This window comes from Anastrepha ludens, chromosome 4 (genome assembly GCF_028408465.1).
Source record: "Anastrepha ludens isolate Willacy chromosome 4, idAnaLude1.1, whole genome shotgun sequence".
NCBI lineage: Eukaryota > Metazoa > Arthropoda > Insecta > Diptera > Tephritidae > Anastrepha > Anastrepha ludens.
Window position 1 is genome coordinate 60,629,625 of NC_071500.1, and position 22,927 is coordinate 60,652,551.

At 35.7% G+C, this 22,927-nt stretch overlaps 1 protein-coding gene across 1 annotated transcript in view; it reads right to left on the bottom strand.

The window, feature by feature from the left end:
- Positions 1-22,927, bottom strand: part of LOC128862587 (transcription factor mef2A) — a 170,412-nt gene that overhangs the window by 44,330 nt on the left and 103,155 nt on the right. The gene's annotated exons all lie outside the window — the stretch shown is intronic.

The following is a 22,927-nucleotide window of genomic DNA, read 5'->3' on the forward strand; positions in this document are numbered from 1 at the left end:
TAGTGTTGTCCCGATACGAGTAACTGTGTGTAAATACTCGAAACTTTGTTAAAGTGCAGAGTACTTTTTGTACTTGAGTCATTCACGAAAGTACTCAAGCGGGTATCAAGTACGCGGTTGGAGTATTTACTTACACTTAGTAGTTCTCTTTCAAGAAGTTTTGTTTGAAATCACATGAATTTTGATGCAGTGATGTGCCAATACTGGTACATTGGAGCTGATAAATCGGTTCGGCTGCATAGAGAGAACTCTAATAAAAGCATTGCTATACATAGCCACAACTTTGGACTCAAGTCTCAAACATATTTACTTTAAAGCTTGGGAGAGAAAGCTCCTCAAAAGCAAAAGATTAGAGAGTTTGTTAAACCAAAGGTCGAGTTGTATACAGCGGCATCTATTTTAGCCTTAAAAATTAGTTCGCCAGAAGAATGGGAAGATTACCAAGGCACGTTTTCAATCCTCTGCAAAATAGCAAAAAGGCGTTTCGGTGTGAGTCTAAAATGAGTCCGATACCAGTAAATATCAAGTATTTCTCCAAGTACTTTATAGCAGCCATACTTTTCTTCGTAATTTGTATCGCGTAAAGGTAGAGAGTACAATACGATAACGGAACAACATTAAACACCATCAGACTAACTTAGAACGAATGGGATACCGCGGGCAATAAGGGCGGCTCGTTTGTTATTTTATTTAAGTGCTAGCTCCCTTCCCTTAAATTTATTGAGTCTTTTTACTCAATAAACTCTTTGTAAAGAGACTGACTCTTATAGGAAGAACTTGACAATGCAAGGCATGGCTGTAGTGCAGACTCAGTTTACTCTTTGTATTTAACAATTTATAATCCATTTGACAGTGCCAGTCTGCAGGCATTTATTCACTGCACCACATTATTTTTATTAGGGTATGAAAATCATTGTGTACCCCTTGTCCTCATTCTTTAAGTAATTCTGCGCTAACGCCGTCGACTCCAAATGTTTTGTAATTCGGTTGTTCATTCGGTAAGTTCCATAAAAGTGGAATAAAGTGCTGTTGGCGGTATTACTTGAACACAAATTGACCAAAAAAAGCTTGGGAAAAAGTACTGGGATTTCTTACCTTGAGCTTTATTTAACACACGCCTTGAATTGTGAAAATAAAAATATTTCTTCATTTCTACCTCATTTGGGGACAAAGCATTTCGTTCTTCCCTAGAATCGGAAGAATAAACAAAAAATTGTCTAATCTTAGTACTGTTGCCTTGGCAGGTACTCGTGCATATGCATTGGGTTGGGGAATAAGTTCAAAGCGTTTCTATATTTTATTTTATTTTATAACCATTTGTTTGCTGCTTGGCAAAGGGGAAGTATTCATTCGATAGAACTCTTTTTGCTAGACAAAACTATGTTAATGGCTTTGAAATAGAATACCTTGGAGGAAAAAAATCAACATTTTCGACACCTGCTCTTCTTAGTTTTTCCTCGAGGTCAAAAAGCTGCCGAAGCAGCCTGAAACATATGCGACGTGCATGGAAAAGGAATCCTAGAAGAGTATACAGCACGGAAATAGTTTGCAAAGTTCAAAAATGACGACTTTGACGTCGATGGCTCGTCCCGCAGCAGAAAGCCTTCTGTAAACTGTGATCATAAAACTGCGATCAACTCAATTCAATGGGATTTACCGAAAGTTGGGAGCGTGGGAGTCTCACGAACTCAACGAAAAAAAAAAAAAAAACAAAGAAAGTTGTCTTCAAATTGCTTTCCAGCATCTCGCCCGCCATCGAGAAACACGCGCCCTTAAACAGTGCCCTTATTCCGAATCGTCACGGGAGATAAGAAGTGGTGCGTATACATCAGTATGAAGTAAAGAAATGAGTGAGTGGCTCCAAGAGTTATGCCAAAGCCGAGAGTCAAATCGCATCTTCATCACAAGAAGGTGAGGTCATGGTGCAATGGGATATGCGCGAAAAGAATGCCACGGTTAACAAGAAGATCTACATTGCCCAGCTACACTAGTCGACTGAAAAGACCTGATCGACTTGGTCAAACCTACTCCTTCACGACAACACCAGGCGCCATGTTGCACAAGGCGTCAAAGCCACACTCCAAGAGTTCGAATGGGGGGTTCAGCATCTGCCGTATTCTCCGCACCTTGCACTGACCGATTACCATCTTTTCCGGTCCCTGCCAAACCATATGAAGGGCGTTACCTTCGATAACTGGCTCAAGAACTTCTTTGCCACCAGACTAGGCTATTTTTGGCGGAACGGCATCAATATATTGGTCGAGAGGTGGGAAGAGGTTGTAAAGAGCAACAGCGAATTTATAATTGACTAATTTATTGATATAGTTATTGTTTTTTGTTTAAATAAAAGTCTTCCGAAAATTTTCGATTTTCCTTAAATACAGTTTTAGAAGAAATAGTTAATATTTATAGTAGTTTTTTCTAACTTTGTGCAAATTTAAAAGAAATTTAACAACTTTTTATGAAAATTGCCCACTTATTAATTCAAATCATTTTGCAATTTTCTAGTAATCAGTTTTATGGCTCATTGAATTGTAGTAAAACAAAGGGCAAGTTTGTAGCGGCTTAAAATTCGATTGCTCAAATTATTTTTTTATGTAGAAGTAAACTCCCAACACCGTTGTTGGGTAACTTTGAACATGTGCTTCATTTAACAAGGTGGCACAAAATTAGTAAATTTGTTTTTGAATAACTTTTTTAGTAAATAAAAAGATGATTTTTTGTAATGGAAATCTTTACTTTGACCTGTTTGTATACTGCAGCTCTCTAGTTCACAAGACGCAAATATGATTAGATTCGTTCCATTTGTTGTATCATTTGAAAAAATTATAAATCTGCGGATAGGATGATTAGTTTTGCGCCACCTTATACCAAAACTTCATGGACTATAAGACTACATACTCGTAGTTTTTTCAAAGTTTTTATTAAAAAGTGTGGCATTTTGAGGAAGAAATTCACAAATAAAAAAAATATTTAAAATTCGCAATGTCTCAAACTTTTACTTATACCGTTTTCGTAGGAGAATAGTTCATTCTTCATTTTCATGAACTGTTTTTTTTTAATTAAATAAGAAACAAACAAATAAGCAAAACTCATCAATAAGTTCCCAATTTCCAGTAGTTATTAAATGCACTGTATGTGTTGTATGTAGACTTTAGTACATGACTGTATGTATATATAGATATACACATATGCATATACTTTAACGCCAGCTATCGTTTTTTTTTATTCATCCGTAACCCTTTATGGCTTTGACAACTTATTCACTTTTTATACTCTTTTAGTTATTTTTTCAATTTGTTTCCGACCTTCTGCCTTTGCTAAAGTTTAATACGTGTTTAATTAAGCTCAGCCGTAAGCCTCACTAAATACTTTTTAAGTACTCTTTTCAAGTGTAGTTTAATTTGTCACTGCCATTTTTCCGCAAAAACACTTTGACTGCTTTTTAATATGACTTTGTGAGGTTTTACTTCTTTTCTACGTTTTCTGCTTAAGTAAAGTTTTTCTCGCTGTTGATTTGTTGTACAGTGAATTTATATTTGCATGTTCTAATCCCGCATTAAGGTTTTCTATTTATTTTAGTTTTAAAAGTTAATTAACAGTGATTTATAAAAACTAATATTGAATGAATGGTTGGACTCTTTTTGTGTGCCGATAATTTATGATAAATAGTTTGGTACAAGTGTTAAAGAGTTAATCCCTAATACTTTTTTCCCAGCATGCAAATCTTCCTCTTTTTATTACACTCATATTTTTTGTTGTACCACATAATTTCAGCTCTTGTTCTTGTTGTTTAAATTAAATAAAATAAATTCATATTTTCTCTGTTTGCATTTATCGGCATTCGTGGTATCTAAGCCGAAGCTAACAGTACAATTTGTGTAGAAGTGTGAGGCTGAAATAGCCAGTGGGACCACAATGGACATCGTAACAGTAATGACAGAAAAAAATTGAAGGTCAGAAATATCAAAGTTGACATCCGTTTTTTTAAAAATTACCAAATTCGTAGAAACAGTGTAAGTCATATCGAAGAGTCAAATAATTTCGAAAGCAATCGCGGAACACCAAATGGGTTAGGTTAGGTTAGGTCGTAATGGTTGTTTATTATTGTATGAGAACCATTCCGGCTCTTACCCCGTTGTAATGACGCGTGGGCAACTTGTTCTTATGCCTCCTAAAACCAGTGTAAGACGTTCGGAATCTTTTGAAGATCCCTGATTTACACAGTACTGATATTTTTGAACTCTTTCTAAAATTGTCTACCTAAAGTGATGAATTTACGTCTAGATAGAGCACACCAGTGGCACAGAAGGTGAAAAATCGTCTCTTCCCCTTCTCGTTCATACAGCTTCTGCAGAAGTCATGTGTCTGCACGCCTATTCTCTGGGCGTGTCTGCCTAAATGACAGTGCCCATTATAATGGAAATCAGTGTGCTAAGACTATGCGTGCTTTGACTTAGATCTTAGAGATTCTGTGCGTTTGGCAGTGAGAGTCGGCCACGATTGCGGAGCGCTTCTGCAGGTGGGTTTGTTGTGAAACCTTTCATTAGTTTTTCTTACACTTTTCTCATATCTTATATGTGTGTAAGCGCATGCTTATGTCATTAACTGTGCACCCACTAGTCAGCCTCATGCCGAGAGCCATCTTAGGAATCTGACCTCCAGCTTCCCTCGATGTCACAGTGGCCAAACACCTACATATGCCACTTTTGCGTGGAATGACTCGCCCTTCTTGTTCAGATATATGCGGAATTTCATGGCTATCTTAGTGAAAAAACCTGGCTATCGGTGGAAATGTAGATATCATCTCTAGGTATCTCTTCACTCTATGCCAGAGTTACGATCTTTGCTATTGCCAACAGTTCAGCCTGAAAAAATACTGCAGAAGGTGATACCTAGATGTTCGGAATTTACACCTTCGCCTCGAATATACGCCACACCCTCGAGCTTTGAACCATCTGTGTATACTTTGGCGAACTCGCCCTGTCTTTCAATGCCCCATGGGAGTTGAAGCATATTGAAAGTTCTAATGGGAGTTGAGGTTGGAATGCATAATCCATCAATCCAAGGAAATTCCAAAAATCCTACCATGAAGGCAGGCCGTAGTTGAGCACTTACTTAAAATATTAAATCTCATTTCCGTACTCCCAGCGCTATATAATATTTTGCCTTCAGATCTACTGGAAGGAATTTTAATGTCACACTGATATTGGTTATGACAACAGATGCGAGTTTTTGAACCTTGCCAGCACTTTTTATGTTCAAACCCTTGTCAAGGGCCTTTCACCACACCACAATACCAAAATAGAGAATTGGCCTATTTAACGTTGTGTAGAGACATACTGTTCTGAGTTCCGCCCACATTTTATCCCAATTGACCTTGTGTAGGAGTCATTGCTTTACGTGCTCTATCTGCAACTGTGAACCCTCAATTTAGCTTCTTATCCAGCACAATACCTAGATATTTAGCTTTTTCCATTATTCTTCGTATTTTTTCCGAGAGAAGGACGTTGTTTGAACTTAACAAGCTCTCAAGTAATTTGGGCATTGATTTACAAAGAATGTTTTAAATAACAATTTTAAGTTTTTGATTCATTCTTTAACATCAAAAATACCTCAACAAAATCGACGTAACTAAAATTGCGCTTAATTAGCTGTTATATTTCCAGCGGCCTGGCTTGCGTTTTTGCTTTTATTAAAGAAAAATTGTAAAATGTACCGAATTTAATCTTAGTTGACTTCGATTGCTAAAACAAAAAACAGCACAAGAATTTGTTTGGTGTTAAATGTCGCCTTGATAACGAATATAAACTTTAAATTGTTTAACCGATACTTTACGAGGCATCGATCCCTACTACCATCTACCGAGAAAATAATGGATTTCTCTTTCCCCAAACTAACATTTGTGCCGCAGGTGAGCAGCGAACGCACACTCATTCAGACGTACTTAAACACGTGCTGAAATATATCCGCACATAATACTATTTTTATTGTACATACCTATACATCTATATATAATATTTGTTAATGCACTGCATATTTTGACAAGGCTTTGAGTGCAAATACTTGCCTCTAAGACTTTACACGTACTTTTGATATACTCGTATACTGTACATGCTCGTATAATATTTTCATAAATATGGGCAGTGCTATATATGCATTTTCTTTTGCCTGAGCACTACACAAATTCTTAAAAGTATGCATTTTGTACCGGATACGTGCCAACATATGACCCGACCACTTGAGGTTGACAGCATTTTTTTTGTTTTTCTTCTTTACCAGTTGCCTCAATTCACTCACTACCCGCCATGGACATGACATGTCAATGTCAACGGAAGTCTATTTGTGTAATAGAGTGTATGTGTAAGTGTCAGCTAGCCAACCAGGCAGCAAGTCAACTAGCCAGAACAAGTAGTAAGTTGATGCTTAGCACAAAGAAGTGAAAAATCAACTAAAAAAGAAAACAAAAACTATAAGAAACCTGTGTGGAAAAAGTGGAACAGAGGGTCGAGGTAAGAGTTGTAGGTATATGGAATGTCAATAAAGTAATGGTTGAAAGGAGCAGTAAGTATTCTTTGCTCGCCTTAGTCTCTTACGAAAGCTGATGAAGATGTGTATGTTAGTGGAAATATTTGTAGAGAATGTGTGGTAAAAAAGAAAAGACGAATAAAGTGGGCAAAAAACGAAATATAATGGAAGGGTACAAATTTAAAAGGATTTTCTGTTCAATGTCTGAAAAACGTAGCAGCCACGTGTGCTCTGCTACAAAACGGGCAGGATTGGTTTACAGTGTGAGATTTGAAATTTATAATGATAACTATATAGTGTATATACAGTGTAGCCCAAACTCCTCATTTCCCTTGTTATATATGTATGAAAACCAGAGTTTGTTAGAGTCTTAGATTATACATATATATAAATATTGGGAGCTTTTTAATGTGAAGTATAAGCGCTCCGTTCATGAAACATCAAAATGAAAAAAAAAATGAAAAATTTATTAGCGGCCACCCTTTGGCAAGCAATGGAAAATCTCCGAGTGTATTTCTGACATTAAAACGCTTCTTAATAAAAAATATCCCTCCATTTGTGGAACAACATCAAGACGAGGACAAAAATAGGAGGAGAAGCGCGCCCAAATACCCAGAGAAGGGTGTAAGCCTCAATTATATGAATATATATTGTGTATATATATATATGTATCATATATACATATGCATATATATATATTGTATTTACGCTGATCGTTGTTCGAAAAAAAGGTCGTTTTCAAATTTCACTTTTTTCGCCTTTTATAAATTTATTTGTTTTATTTTATCGATTTTTCAGCTCACTGAAATTCATTTTAGAGACCTAGTCACACAGAGTTGTTTGTTCTCAAATGTTTTCCAAATTTTTTTTTATGAATATTTGAAATCACTGTTAGTCTTTTCGATAAATTAATATGAGAAAAATTTCCGATCTTTGAAATCAGGCAATAGAAATTGAAGGGTGTTAAATTGAAAAAATATTTAGATACTGCGAGGAAATACGTTTTTCGCTTCAATGTCAGTTTAATATTTTAAGGGGCTTTTCATTTTTAGAAACTACGTCGATAGAAACGAAACGATAAAAAAGTTATACAAAAAAGTCATATTCTTATATTTATGTCAATTACAAATTTTTAAAATTACAAATTTTATATAAAGTTAGGCTAAGTTATGGTATTTGGCACGCCCCATAAGATTGTAGAGAGAGCCCAGTTAGGCCTGAAGACCCACTGCGATACCAATAGCTTAGATTCAGGTTCCCCTCTAATTTTCAATATGGTAAAACCGCTTCGTCTGACGGTTAAACGAAAAATATTGTGAATGGCTGACGATTTCAACTCTACTAGACATCCAAAGAAGTATGAGTTTATGCAACGGTATCACTTTCTGGCAAGGGCGGGACGGGGACAGAGAATGCGTAATGCTCTCCACCTCTTCCTGGTTGCTGCAGATGCGACCTAAGTCGTCTGAGAAAAGTACGATATGTTTCCCATGCGTTCCTATTACACTTTAGTGCACGGCGGTATTGATGTTTTTTAGGTAACATTTTATTGTTAACGAACGTAGATAACCCACGTAGTGCTCTGCTGGTATTTCTCAAACAGTTGACTTTGGGCCGACACAAAATTAGACGTTGTGAAGGGTGTATTGGCATCATAAATCAAAAGTGAAATAGATGGAATTTTTTCTTATCTATTCAGATATGCAGTTTACCTTTTTATGTATCGTTGAAATATATTTTTAGTCTTTCATTAACAAGAGAAATTTTTAAACGCTGGAAAGTTGCTTCGATCACATCAATTTTGAAATCAGGTAATGCACATAATGTTATAAACTATAGACCTATTTGTAAACATTAAAATTGCTCAATTGTTCAAACGACAATAAATTTTCTTATGCTATGAAAGAAATAATATACCCGCATCAGCATGGATTTAGTTGTGAGGATGGTAGACAGTCACCTTACTTCGCTCTCACAATTGTGTGTTCCATCGTTAAGTAGTGATAATCAAGTAGATGTAATCTGCATTGAGATCTCAAAAGCATTTTCAGCTTTGCACAGTTTATTACTGCATTAGTTTCAACCTTGCATTCCTACTTTGGTTAAGAACGTACCTTTCCAATAGAATCTCAACATGCTGTGATTGAGAATACAAAATCGTATGCTTTTGAGACTACTTCAGGTATACCACAGGGTAATATTCTTAATCCAATTCTATTTCACCTTTTTACTAATGTCACTAGGACATACTGGAAACATTTTAAGTATTTGTCTTGTGAAGAGGACCTAAAGATTTTTAGAAGAACTACCTGTATGTCATATATCTTCCATTGTCAGATCAGAGTACAAAAACTCAATTACCTTATCAGTATTTCTTTCATTTGCCAGTTTGGGTATATCGGTGTGGTGTTTAGTTCGGGGTTTACTTTTATTAATCATTTCAGCTATGTGTAATGTATTCACTTGCATCTAGGAGGGTTATTCAGTAGCTAGGGTTTGTTTATGATGTTGTTATGTTTTGCGCCAACAAAACGCCTCTCTATATTTCCTCTGAGTTTGGCCTGAATGAAGTGACATTGATAATGGCTGTGTGGATTTTCTTCATATATCAATATAATCTGAGCTATTTTGTAAAAATAGGTTATGTCAGCAATTCAGCTTATTCCTTCAAAATCGCGGAGAGCCGGTTAACGGTCTGATGTTGGCCATACTTCTACATTCTGTACTTCTTGAGCAGCTAAACTTCATTGATCCATACAGATATGCTTTCAGCACCCTTTCTATATAAACTTCATTAAAACTAAAATCTTATTTCAAAAGACCTTATTGAATTCAATTAAATTTTCAGTAGCCTTGATTTGGATTTTGCCTTCCTCTTTGACGAAATTGAAGTTTGGCAAAGACGAGCCAAGAAGCAGCGAGTAGGTTAAAAAGCCAATTATATTCAAAGCTCTCGAAAGTAAAAGAACTTTAAGAACTTTTGTTTTTAAGTTTCTTATATTAATTTTATGCGAAACAATTTCTTGAATCTAGTCTGCAAGGCTTTTTATAATCGTAGATTTAATAAATGAAATGAAAGAAATATATGGGGCTCTATCTCGACAATCAAAACTTAAACTAGGTATTTCTGGGTTATTCATATAAATTCTGCCTACAAATGGTCTCACAGAGAGTGGTTAAAATGTCTTTTAATTATTAAAATTTTCGTTTTGAAAATTTTGCTTTGCAGTAAATTGATTCTTTCGCGGGCTGTGCGGGCAAGGCCACCTTATTGAAATCGAAATTCGTCAATATTTGTATCAACAACATTAATCTAAAATCTTTCAATTAAATTTTATACATATATTTAAATTTTTTTTTTGAAATTGTGAATTTTCATTAATCTGCCATTTTCATAATGGATTATAATTATTTTAATACGATTGTCGGGCAAAATCGGCAGAATTGTAAATATTACAGTAGGTATCTAACACGGATCAAATGCTAAAAGTTTCAAATGAGTATCTGTATATCACTGTATGAGTGAGCTAACAATCTGCCCGGAAGTATTAGGCAATAAAAAATATATTTTTTATCAATGTACAGGTTTTACCTGTGGGCTTCCAAAAATTCAAACATATCTTTGTAAACATCCGCACGTACCAATTTTAGCAGCAACTGGTATGCTCACTATTTGTGATTAAAACTACAGACAAGCACACCTTCAGGCATAGTTTTTTATCACGCGTTGCTACCTTGTAGGTAGTTGTGAATGTAGAGTAAATGACAGATAGAAAGATGAAAGAAATTGGGTAGAAAATCCTTTGGTATGCATTTACAAAATTGCACTTTTATACGGGCATGCATTCAAGCAAAGGATTATGTATGTGAGTGTGTTTGTTGGCATATAGCAGTACGTATTTGAGCAGTCGTAGACGTGTGCTGCTTCGTTTTGGAAGGCATTGACAAGCGTATGTGAAAATATGGTCGAATGCATTATGTATGTGTGTGTGCGTATATGCTACGTGTACGTGGTGGACTGTAGCTTAGTGACGTATACGCCCTGTCATCTGTATAGAGACGTACCAAATTTATGGGCATTAGTGTAATTAGATTTTCAGCCATTCAGGTTTGAAAAGTATAATAGTGAAATAGCGAATTATTGATTTAATCATAGAATGTTACACACTGAATGGTAGACTGAAATAAGGCAAATAGTTGACTAGCCTAAGCGGTACAAGGTTACACTCTCAATGCATGGTTAGTTCTATCTCAGTTGGGTAGAGAAGTCGGAACTGGGTGTGGTGATATTTTGCTAGTAATAGAATTTTGAATAAACAAACTACCTCATCATAATTTTAGGAAGTTAGATTTCATTATTTTATTCTGTAATATAACTGTATTAATACTTAATAAATTTAAAAAATCGATTTAACGGGTTTTCGATTAAAGTTTGAATGTGATTTTGCTCAACTACGTCAATAGCGGAGCAGAAAATGTGAAAATCAATAGGAAGAAAGCTAAGCAGAAAAAAATCTATGGATTGGAATTGCACTAGTAGTGTAGCTCTTAACGTCAACATACGCCTTTTTCGTTGAGAAGCGCCAATGAAGTACCCGTATTCCAGATATTGACACATACACTGACCTTAAATGGATGAGACCACACAACGGATGCATATATATGAATGACTCTATCGTTCGAATTTTTGCACCAATAGAAAATGTTATGCAATATTTCAGGGTGAAGATCTGATGTTACACCAGCACAGATATACCCCTTGAGAAAACTTAGAGAAGGGCTTATATTTTTATTATTTCTAGTAACTGAGTGCACATCAAAGCTGGCCGTTATATATTCTTCTGCCACTAAAACTATACCGAATAAAACTTAATGGAATGGGAGACGAAACTAGTTCACTGAAAAGTTCCTCATCAGCTATCCATCTGGGAAGCAAATTTGGGTGTCACTAGAACTGTGTACCTTAGGGCGGGTCGATTTAAAAATCGCTCATTGCTCTGTGAAAATCGTATTCTAGGGATCAAAATAAGAAACTTTGCAAAAGGAACTATACCTCTAAAACGAATTCTGATATCCCCCAATTTGGGTCGAACGAAAAATCCCACTTCGACCCATTTAGAGTGCTCCAATCGCGTCCAAATGTATGACGGACCCCCACTAACTTTGGACGGCCGATCCACCCATGCCAGTGGCACACCCCCTGGAACTCCTCTGGGGGGTTCCCCATACAGGTATGGTTCCTTCGGCAAAGTTTCTTATTTTGATCCCTAGTATATGATTTTCACAGAGCAATGGGCGATTTTTTTGCCTCCCCACAAATCGACCAGGCCTAATGTACCTGCTTATAAGTCAAGCAGACTTAGACTTGGTTTTACAGCCATCAGAGTTGTGTCCATCTTTAAGCTCTGGCTGCAATAACCTTTATTATTATGTACAGTGCGTGATAAAGGTTTCAACATTTAGGACGTTCTGAAGACCACCTTCATAAACGGTATGCCGACAGAGGTGATAAAGAAGAGTTGGCTCATACACGTAGGTATTTCAGATCTCTGTTGAAACAGGTTGATACAACCACCAGGGATAACGTTAAATAATTTCCAAGATAGAAGATGCGTGCAAATAAAATTATTTTTGAGGTTTACGACAAGGACCCTGTATACGTGCTGGGCTCCAAAGGATCATTTATTGAAATTATACTGCATAACTAGTGATGATTAACCACAAACTGTCTTACTAAGCGTTTGGAATTAAAGCTTGCCGGCTATAAAACAACAATAAATGGTATATGGTAAATAAATAACCCTAATCTAATCAAGACTGATTATGTTTTACAGTGCACAGGTTTGGGGTGTAGAAAAGTGCTAGAGCGACTTATACATTTCTTTATTAAAAAACTTATATTTTTGCCTGCAAACACGCCGAATTACATGGTCCACATATTCTCAGAGATTCCGCCATATTTGCATACTCTGAGACCTCATATGTATTATATTTTGCACAGTTTTTCTCTGCCAGCCTTTTCTGACAGACTTCCTCTTATCCTTGCTAAAGAGACTGTGCGCTTTGGCTTATACTGTGTGAAACAGATTTATCGCAATTTTGGAATAAGGAGTTTCTAAATTTATTTTCTTCTGAGGGCAGTTACTCCTCAGTTTATAGAAAAACGAAATACCAAAGAATTCTTGGTATTTTTAAACTCAGCAAAAAAATCTACATGTCACGATTTGTGTCGCGGTCTATTATTTACAAGCATCAACTATTTCTGTGATGACTTGTCTACTTGTCGTGCAAGGGAAAGGAGCCCTTCCTAAATGCAAGTCCTCTTAAAAAAATAACTTCTGCCGCTCGTCCAGTTTGTATCTTGGGTGTCTCAGAAATATTTAGCATGTCATTGGTACCTGGCCAAATTTCCAAAGCTCTGTACAAACTCTTATCTAGCTACCACAAATACAAGGAGCTAATTCTTAATGAATTCTCGTAATCTGCTTGTTATTTGTTGTACACTGATTAATTTATATTTTAATTTTAGGTTTAAAGAACTCAGACAAGTTGTTTATGAATGTTGTAAAATATAAAGCCACCAAGGTGTTAATGGCTGAAAACTGAAAAATGGCTTGCTAGCGATGTATCTATGTAATATAGATATATACTGTATTTACATTTCGTATAAAACTGTACAATAAAAAAAATTCAAGGTTCGGCTGGCTATGGATTTTGACAGGGAGAGTAAAAAAATATGCGGGCATGGGCAATTTGAAAGTTTTTGTCCATTTTAGCGAAGATCCAGGTTTTCATCTCTTTGCGCATTTTTATAAAAAGTCGGTATTGGAAGTTATATTATCCTTGCAGTTTAGATACACAATAGGTTCAGCAGCTGTAACTTCATAAGATTGGTTTTTTGGTCTCTATTTTGGGAAGTGTCAAAAAATATTCATAGTCACACAAAGTTCAGAATGCAACATTCATACCACAAAAAAGTCAAAACGGTGCGTATTTCGATTTTTGGCATTTATTTAATAACTTTAAAAGTGTATAATAGGATTAGGATCCAAATGGAATTACTTAAGAGGTAAATCCTACTCGATTTCATCATTAGAAATAGAATTCAGTGACATTTTCGAATTCTAAAATATTATAATCGAGATGGTGTTAAGAAATTATTTAATATAGTTTTAACCAAAAACTTTACAAAACATAATATAATTTCGTTTAATTAAAATTTTTTTTCTCAATAATTGATTTAAAAAAATCCTTCTAAGTAAATTTTCATTGTGAATACATGTGAGAAAGGACGAGAAATACAACAGGGCTCATCTATACTTGACAAATAAAACAGAATGACAAATGTGATAGCATTTCCGAAAGTGGTGAGATTTTATTTTGAAAATAGTTCTTTGATTATTTTAGCTCTATCTGCGTACCAGCAGAAATACCGACTACAGTCACTTAATTCCTTTTTTATGTGACTAATCAACTATTTGGGGAGCAACAAAAAGGGGTATACGCGCCAATTATATATACCATACATATATATATATTATACTAGCAACCCGCCCAGCTTCGCACGGGTATAAAATATATACCCTATGTCACTCACTGAAAAAATGATTAAAATCGATCCAGTAGTTTTGGCTTATTCATTATTGCCCGTGGCCCGCACGCGTTAAATTTGGAGTAAAACAATTCCCCTTTCTTTATAGCATGAAGATTTCCTGCTATCTTTGGGATATCTAAATTCATACCCTACATTTTTGCATATTAACTTTTTGCATTTTTACATATGTATTTATTTTATTTTTACAACAATTACTATGGTATATTACAGAATGTCTTTATATACAACGTTCATAGCCTTCTTGTCATTAGACAATACAAACATGTTTTCTCTAGAGGTTACTCTTGAAAGAGCGACATACAGTTGGCCATGTGAAAAACAGTCAACACTCAAATCTAAGCCTGCAACGTTGAAGGTTTGACCCTGAGATTTATTAATGGTCATTGCAAAAGATGTCTTTACCGGAAATTGTAAGCGTTTAAATTGGAATGGTAGATCCGATGGTATCAGAGGGATTCGGGGAATCAATACATCTTCTCCGGTACCACATCCTGTGAGTATTGTGCACTCTATTATGAAAGTTTTCAGTGATTTTACCATCAAACGCGTGCCATTGCAAAGTTTAGGTGGACTTAGGTTTCTTAATAAAATAACAGGACAACCTATTTTCAGCTCCATTTTGTGAGGAGAGAGTCCAGACGGTTTCAAAGAATTTAGAAATTCTGTAGGAAATTGAACAGCTTCTTCCAAATCGAGAACAGTATCGACCGAGTAGTATATTTTCGTCGGCGCATCAATCTTTGAAATAATCAAGTTATTTACTTTATCTACTTGTTCGTTAGTTGGTGACAGAATAGCTCTTTCTTTAAACCAAGATATTGTCTTATAACTTATGTTATCAATGTCTGGATAGACATTGTTGACTAACTCTTGGATGTTGTCTATCAAAACACAAAGGTTTTCTAGGTTAATCCTTCCCTCACTTTGTGTTAATTCTCCATTGCCAACTTTTAGCAGCATCTCTGGAAATAGCCTGTTCTCACGTGAAGATGACGAAATCCTCATATTGGTTTTAAGCTCTAATTTATTGACATACGACTAAAGGTGGGATCTTTTTAGCGAAGCATTTATTTCGTCAGCACGTGTTCCTCGAGTCACAACTGGAAGGATTTGACGGAAATCTCCTGAGAACAGAATTGTACATCCACCCATAGGTGCATTTTTGTTGCGCAAATCGCGCATTGTCCTATCCAGTGCTTCCACAGACGTCTTGTTTGGCATGGTAGCTTCGTCCCAGACTATTAATGAGCAGTCACGCATCAATTTTCCTGTATTGCTCTGTCTAGAAACACTACAGACGCTGTTATCATCATCGGTGGCGATTTTCAGCGGGTGCTTCATTGTAGAGTGTGTGGTTCGGCCTCTTTCCAAAAGACTCTTTCCAAAAGAGTAGCGGCAATGCCGGATGACGCAACAGCTAACGCAATTTTTCCGGTAGATCTCAATTACTAATTACTGTTGTAATATCTTGAAAAATATTGTTTTTAATTATATGCTGTAAAGAGCCACATACATAGATCTATATGAAAACAACAATGTATTTAAGGTATTTAATTGGATAAGGATTAATGTTGTACCCATTTGTTGAAATCGCTTCGAAAATAAGCTATTAGTTGTCGTAAAAAGTAAATGACAAAAAATGTTATTGTATGGAATTGATAGCAAACTAAACGCGCTCCGAATCAATAAAAACTATTCAAAAACTGTATTTTAATTATGTGCGATTTACTAATATAGAACCTGAAAATAGCGTTTTATTTCGCTGTAAAATTGTATGTACATATAATTACATGGAATTCAGTACATACATAGATACATATGTACATACGTCCGAAATGAAATAATGCGAGCGATTCGTAAATACATACATACATACGTCACCATACGATGTAATTCAACATTAATGAGGTGTGGTGAGATTATCGCTTAACGCCTGTTGCTTCATTCGGTTGACAGCGAGCACACACACAAACAGCTTTTTTTGGAAAAAGAGCTGCTTTTGTTTAAACAATTTTGGTTAAATAACAAATAAATCAATTATTTTTTTTGATGCAGAACGAAAGTAAATATTTCAAAGTTAAATTTCAAGAAAGTTTCATTTTAATTGGTTCATTCGTTTATGATTTATGGCCGTGAAAACAAAAAAATTATGTTTTTTTGCCACATTTTGACCGATTGCCACGCCCCCTTTATATATTTCTTCACATTATATAGATATAAACCTTCCTCTTCAATCAATCTATCTTTAAAAAAAAAACCGCATCAAAATCCGTTGCGTAGTTTTAAAGATTTAAGCGTATAAGGGGACATAGGGACAGAAAAAGCGACTTTGTTTTATAATATGTAGTGATATTAGGCCGGGTCGATTTGTGGGGAGGCAAAAAAATCGCCCATTGCTCTGTGAAAGTCATATTCTAGGGATCAAAATAAGAAACTTTGCCGAAGGAACCATACCTCTAAAACGAATTCTGATGTCCCCCAATTTGGGTCGAACTTTTTAGTTTCTTTTCTCATGTAAAGGCCAAAAATGGTGATATTTTGAAATGATTGGATGGGGAACCCCCCAGGGGAGTTCCACTGGCATGGGTGGATCGGCCGTCCAAAGTTAGTGGGGGTCGGCCATACATTTCGCCTCGATTGGAGCACTCTAAATGGGTCAAAGTGGGATTTTTCGTTCGTTCGTATATATATATATATATAATGAACTATTTCTGGTTTTTTGGTTTTCTGTTTTTTCATTTTTTAGTGCTTTTCAATATTTAATGTGCAGCTTATGCTAGTTAAAAAAAGTAACAATAATGTTTAACTAAGAATTTTTGCTAATTTCAATACATCGTCACTTTTTTTTTTAATTTATGCCACTACGCGCATAAAGCTGCGACTTATTTTGTTCCATTTTTGTTTTTCAGAATCCCATGAGGATAGAAGTGTATGTGCAACGCAATGTGTAAAATAAAGGAAAAAGTTTTAACCCTCCAAGGTATTCAAGCATGTGTTCTTATAAGTGCATATATACACACACGCATCCACGTACGTTTAAGTTAATGCTGAACTCTCTACAACTAAGTATTTCTTTACTTGCGTTCACACGACGGTGCAACTTTTGAATCCAGACGCTTTTCAATGCAATCGCTCAGTGGACAGTTTACAGCCCTCGAAAAATATATGATATATATATTTTTACAAGTATTGGCTATGTATTTATTTATATTTTTATTTTTACTACTTGATTCATTCATTCTATAATAAAGGCCATATTAATCCAAATCGCAAAGTTGGTATAAGATTTATAAAATATCAACAAATTTTCAACAAAAACAAAAAACAAATTATTGTATGCAGTTTAAGGGCCCATTAAATCCTAGTAAAATAAAGAGCAATTTTAAAGTGGCTAAAAGTTCTAGTTGCTTTTTGATAACTTTTTGCTAAACGTTGTTGCGTATCTTCTCTACAGAAACACATTTCGTGGATTTGCTATGTTATAAAAATTAATGGAATTTTCTAATAACTTTAAACTTATTCTTTATTATAATAAGATTTAATCGGATATGAAACTTTGAAATGCACTTTATTTTTAAATCTGACTAAAAAAGTTAAGTTTTCATGAAAATTTTTACAATTATTCTAATTTTTTTTACAGCTTGAAATTTGAATTTGTGGATAATTTCGTAAGACAATGAGCTACACTTTTGTAAAATAAAAAAGATTAAAAAACACCTGCCCTAGCGTCGTCTTTTTTTAAACCAATGTCGTCAATGTTTTGCTGATTAATTTTTGGAAGAAAAAACTCAGTCGGCATAGCTCGATAGAGCTCGCCATTCACCGTAACGATAGCTTCTTGGAAAGAAATAAGGATCGATTATGCCGCCAGTGTTCTGCGAACTTCAAGAACAAATTTATTTTCTTCAAAATAAAATTTCCCCAATTTAGAGGCGTTGTTTTGGCTTCAAACGATTCATGACCTCTTGCCAAAATGTCAACAAGTTTCCCATCCGGAGCTGTTATCGCTATCGATAGCACTCATGCAGCTAAAAAAACGCTCGTTTAATTAGTTATTATAAAGGGAACTTATTTGTAATCAGTCAGTAGTTTTTTGGTGTTAAATACACGGAGTACACTCCACAAAAAAAATGGTTTTTATTTCTATATTTTGAAGGTAATTTACCTATAATTAGTACTTATTCGATTATACAGTCGTTAAAAAACAATCCCGTACGACTTGTGAATATGAATTTCACGCACAATAATAATTAACATTTATTTTAATTTTATTTCAGTATAAATCATGCCGCACAGTGTTTCGAGTAATGATAACAAATGCCTAAATCAAAAAAAGCAAATATGCGGATTTTTCGTAAATGCTTCAGATTGAGAAATCTAAAGCTTTAAGTAAAAAAACTAAACAAAAAAACTTTAACAAAAAAGTTATAAACTCTATAAAATAGACATTTTTAGCATTAATAAAAATCGTCAGAGAATCGCAAATAATTGCTTCCACTTTACCTCAATATTTTAACTATTTTGCGCTGATAAGCCATAAATATTTTGGTTGAAGCACCAGTCTGGCAGCGCTTTTTTGATACCATTGTGACACCTTTAACAGGCAGATATCTACAGCCAGCCAGAGCTGTTGATATCAGGAGAAGATTGATGGGATTTAGGCGATATCTGTGGCTCCTAATGATCAAGTTTTCGCTGTTGTTTCATCGGATTGTGCACTCTACTTTCGCTCAGGCGTATCGACATCAGATCTCACTGGTAAGCAATGGCACCAAACCCAGTGTTCCATGCAAATAAGTCGCACCTCTACCTTCATGTCGATTGTGTCACGATGCAGTGGTAGCGGTTCGACCCCTGGTTCAAAGCACCAACGTTTCTGAAATCTTTATAACAAAGATAAAGAAAAGGACGTTTTAGATACGTGTGCATCTATTGAAAATATGGCAGCCAGCCAAGCTTCAACAAATAGCAGCAGCACAGGCACGACTAAAAAGTGAGATTTAGAAATATTCGACAGATTCGCCACCCAACATTGGTAGCTTGAATTTAAATGAATGCCATAAGAAACGTAGTTCAGCGCTGCGTCAACATGCAGCGCACGCATCCAGTGCGCGCTCGACAGAGGTTCTGACTGAAATCTCCGGCAAACACTTCGAAACACAGCTAAAGAATCCACGTGCATGGTCACCAGTACCTAGCGTTGGTTCAATAGTTGACACAGATGCGCATCTGGAGAGTGATTCCGCAGTATTTGAGTCAGACTCAAAACACCACGGCTCACATGCAAGAATGATATAAACAAGATTGCGCCCATCAGAGCGTACGTGTCGTCACGTTTGCTGAGTTGTGCAGTATTGCCAACCATTTGCTCTTCGCAATAAATTTAGTGCTTTTTTATACCGAAAATGCGAAAATTTTGAAGTTTCGTGTTTGTTTCTTTTTGCGTTTAATTTAAAGCTACCGAATGCTTCAATGTTATCACTAGTAAAATGCTTCATACATATAAAGCTCGTTTTTCGATTGAAGGTATTTCCTCGCCGGCAGAAATGCATCCACTGTTTGCAGAGCGCCTCATCCTTTGGAAATATAATATAAAAAAGCTTATATCACACGCTTTATTGAGGTTCTTACTAGCACAATTTTTCACTGCACATTTCATGTTTTCTTATTTTTCACTTATACGAGTACACTTTCACGAAATATCTTATTTTTGCGTAAATATTCACTAAAACGTTTGTTACCGTTTGTTCTTATTAACGCACATTTCAAATAAGAAACGAATATTCATAAACATCAACAATAACCGCAATCATGGGCAATGTGACCAGATCTCTGAGAAGATTTTAGTGCTAATGAAAATTTTTTTACTCTTATAAAATTTGATAATTTGAAAGTGCAAATTTAATTTTTGGCTCCATTTAAGGTTATGCAAAAATATTATTTGCCCCGCTCCCAACTCTTCTTAAGATTGAAAACCTTTTTACACATTTTAAAAAGCCTTTGAATTTATTGAATGCGAATTAAAACCTTAGAGGTGTAATTGTTTCTTCCGGTCATAAATCTTTAGTGAGACATAGGACATTAAGAGTTGTATTCATTGTAAAAATAAGCCACAAACTACCAGAAAATACTAAAGAAACCATACTGACATTTTTACAAAAAGAGTACCTTATCTAGTTACATAACTTCAAATATAGCAAAAAAGCCGTTCCCTTAACAAAAGAGTCTCGTTTAAGAAAAACCTCATAAATTAAATTGTACATAAGCATGACATATTTATTTAAAAAAACGCACATTTTAAAGACAATTTGTCACGCATACAAAGTTCTTTAAGTGATTCAATAAAAATTTGTTGGGTTATTTTCTTTGAATGGGCATTTTAATGCGTTTTTATATCCAAAGCTAGGCAACACTGCAGTAGCGAGAGAGAGATTTGACTGCCGAAAGCAGAAGAACACCAACAACACCTGCACTCGCGGGCAATGCCACCAGATGTTAAAAAAAAGTAAAGCTAAATAAAACTGAGTGAATTATTTAAATAATTATTAAAAAATGCATATTTTACAAAATTATAAACATGACATTTTAATTAGAACAACTAGAAAAATGTCATGAAGAAAGAACTAAAACTCCGAGACACAAAATAATAAAAATAACAAAAAAAAAATCATAAATCAAGTTACGAAAATGGTAATCTGGCCATACTGGAGCTAAAATCACGTAACTAGTTGTCAAATTCGCTGAGCGCAAAGTAACGGGACCACGATGGGCGCCATCTCATTATTCTTTGCATCATGGCTCACATGCATATCTGGGCGAAGACGAAGATCATGCCTGCTCGCTATTTTAGACCGATTGCGAAATAATGTGAAATGGTGTCGCAGCTGGCGTTGTGAGCGTTGATTCAGCAAATACCTCAAATTGGTTCAATGAGCAAGCATCTAGCAGTGTCAAAGTTAATGTAGATGCCACATGGCGAAAGCATCTAATTGCAAAACGACAAATGCAATCGGAAAAGCTCAATCAATTAAAGCACCCTGAAAAATACGAAAAGACAGTCGAGCTAATATCCTGGATTAAATTAGCAGAGGCATGTTATCAGCGACCCGGTGGAGAATTTGAAGATTGTTTAATCGAATTAGAATGGGTAAGTGGTGCAACTGCCACTACTGGTGTGTTGCACCAGTTTCAGATTCCGGCACTTTTACTGTGCTCAATCCAGATGGTAAAAAAAAATTCAATTCTCACTGTCAGCCATTACTTGCATGCAGTCTTGCAGTGAACCAAGTGCAGGGCGTATATCACATAGAAAAAGTGCTCAACACTATCCTTCTCTGAAAGGTCCCCACATTTTTTGCAATGGGAATGAAATGGCAAACCCAGCTTTTCTCTGTGAGCGACGATCGTTCAATGACCGGTAACACAGCTACGAGTTTGGAAATTGAATGGTGTGCAATTCACAGGACTTTCAGGGTCCTACTTCCATTGTACTGTGCCAAAGGATTTTCGAAATAACACACGAAGAAATGGAGCTCCGCTTGTTTTGCGCCTTCCTGAGAAATAGGTTGTGCAATTCCCTTTTAAAAACAGTCACGGGGTGCTGATGACCATCTCTGAGACCAATTTAGCCGACGATTTCCTGCAGGATTGCAAAGACTTCTGTCTTAAAGGAGATAGATAAATTGGCTGATTAGAGAAAACCCTTGCTCCGACTCCCGATTCCATCTTGGAGCCATCAGTGAAGGAAGAGGTATCAGCATCGGCATAGATTTTGTTGTTGTTCCAAACCTGCCCATTTAAAAAGATTGCCATAGCACGACTATCGAATTCCAGTTTCTGTATAGAGAGGTCTGTCCGAAGTTCATAGAAATACGGTGTTAACAGCCTAAATTGTTGTTGAATAACTTTTTTACTAAATACAAAAATCGATTTTGAGTGACGGAAATCTTAATTTTGACCTTTACGCGCTCCTTGCTTATGTATTTGTATACTGCAGTTGTCTAGTTTACAAATGTCAAATATAATTGACGTGAGACGTTATTTGCAAAACGTATAAATCTTCCGATAGGGTGATTAATTTTGCGCCACCTTGCACGTATATTAAAACGTAAACTAAATGTAATAAAACAAGTTATTTGAGTATTTCAGTGAATACCCGTGTGCTAGTTCCTGATATCTTCAACGTTTGGTGGCTGTGCTGATTTTTTGTGTGAATATCCTATTTTTTATGTGAATGGTAGGCGTTGCTGTGCACCCAATCCACCCTATTAAGCTAAATTTATGTTCTTTTAGCTAAACAGAAAATGTGTGCCGAATTTCATCAAAATCGGCTGACATCTATATTTTCCGCCCCCCTAGAGTAGAGGGCGTGGCAATTAACCTATCTTAATCATTTTTCATATTTCTTGCTCTTTACTGAAATTAACAGGAGGATTTTCTACGAAATCGAAACACACGTAAATGGAGTCGCGCGCCGTTGTGATTTTCTTTAATATGTTTTATAATTTTTTTGTCCACAATTAGCAGTGGAAAATTTCAGTGTCGGAGCAGAACATATTATTATAACTGGCACATAATTCTCCTATACGTTGCGCTGCATCTCCGTCCGCTTGCTGGGTTTATAACCAACACTTTACAAAGTTATTTAAGGGCACCAGAAAAAAGTTTGCCTTAGGGCAGCCAATATGGTTAAGATGCCACTGGTGCTCATATTTATACACATGCATTGATATGTATATACACGCTTGTATGCACGTCTCTGTTGCATTGCACTGCATACATTCT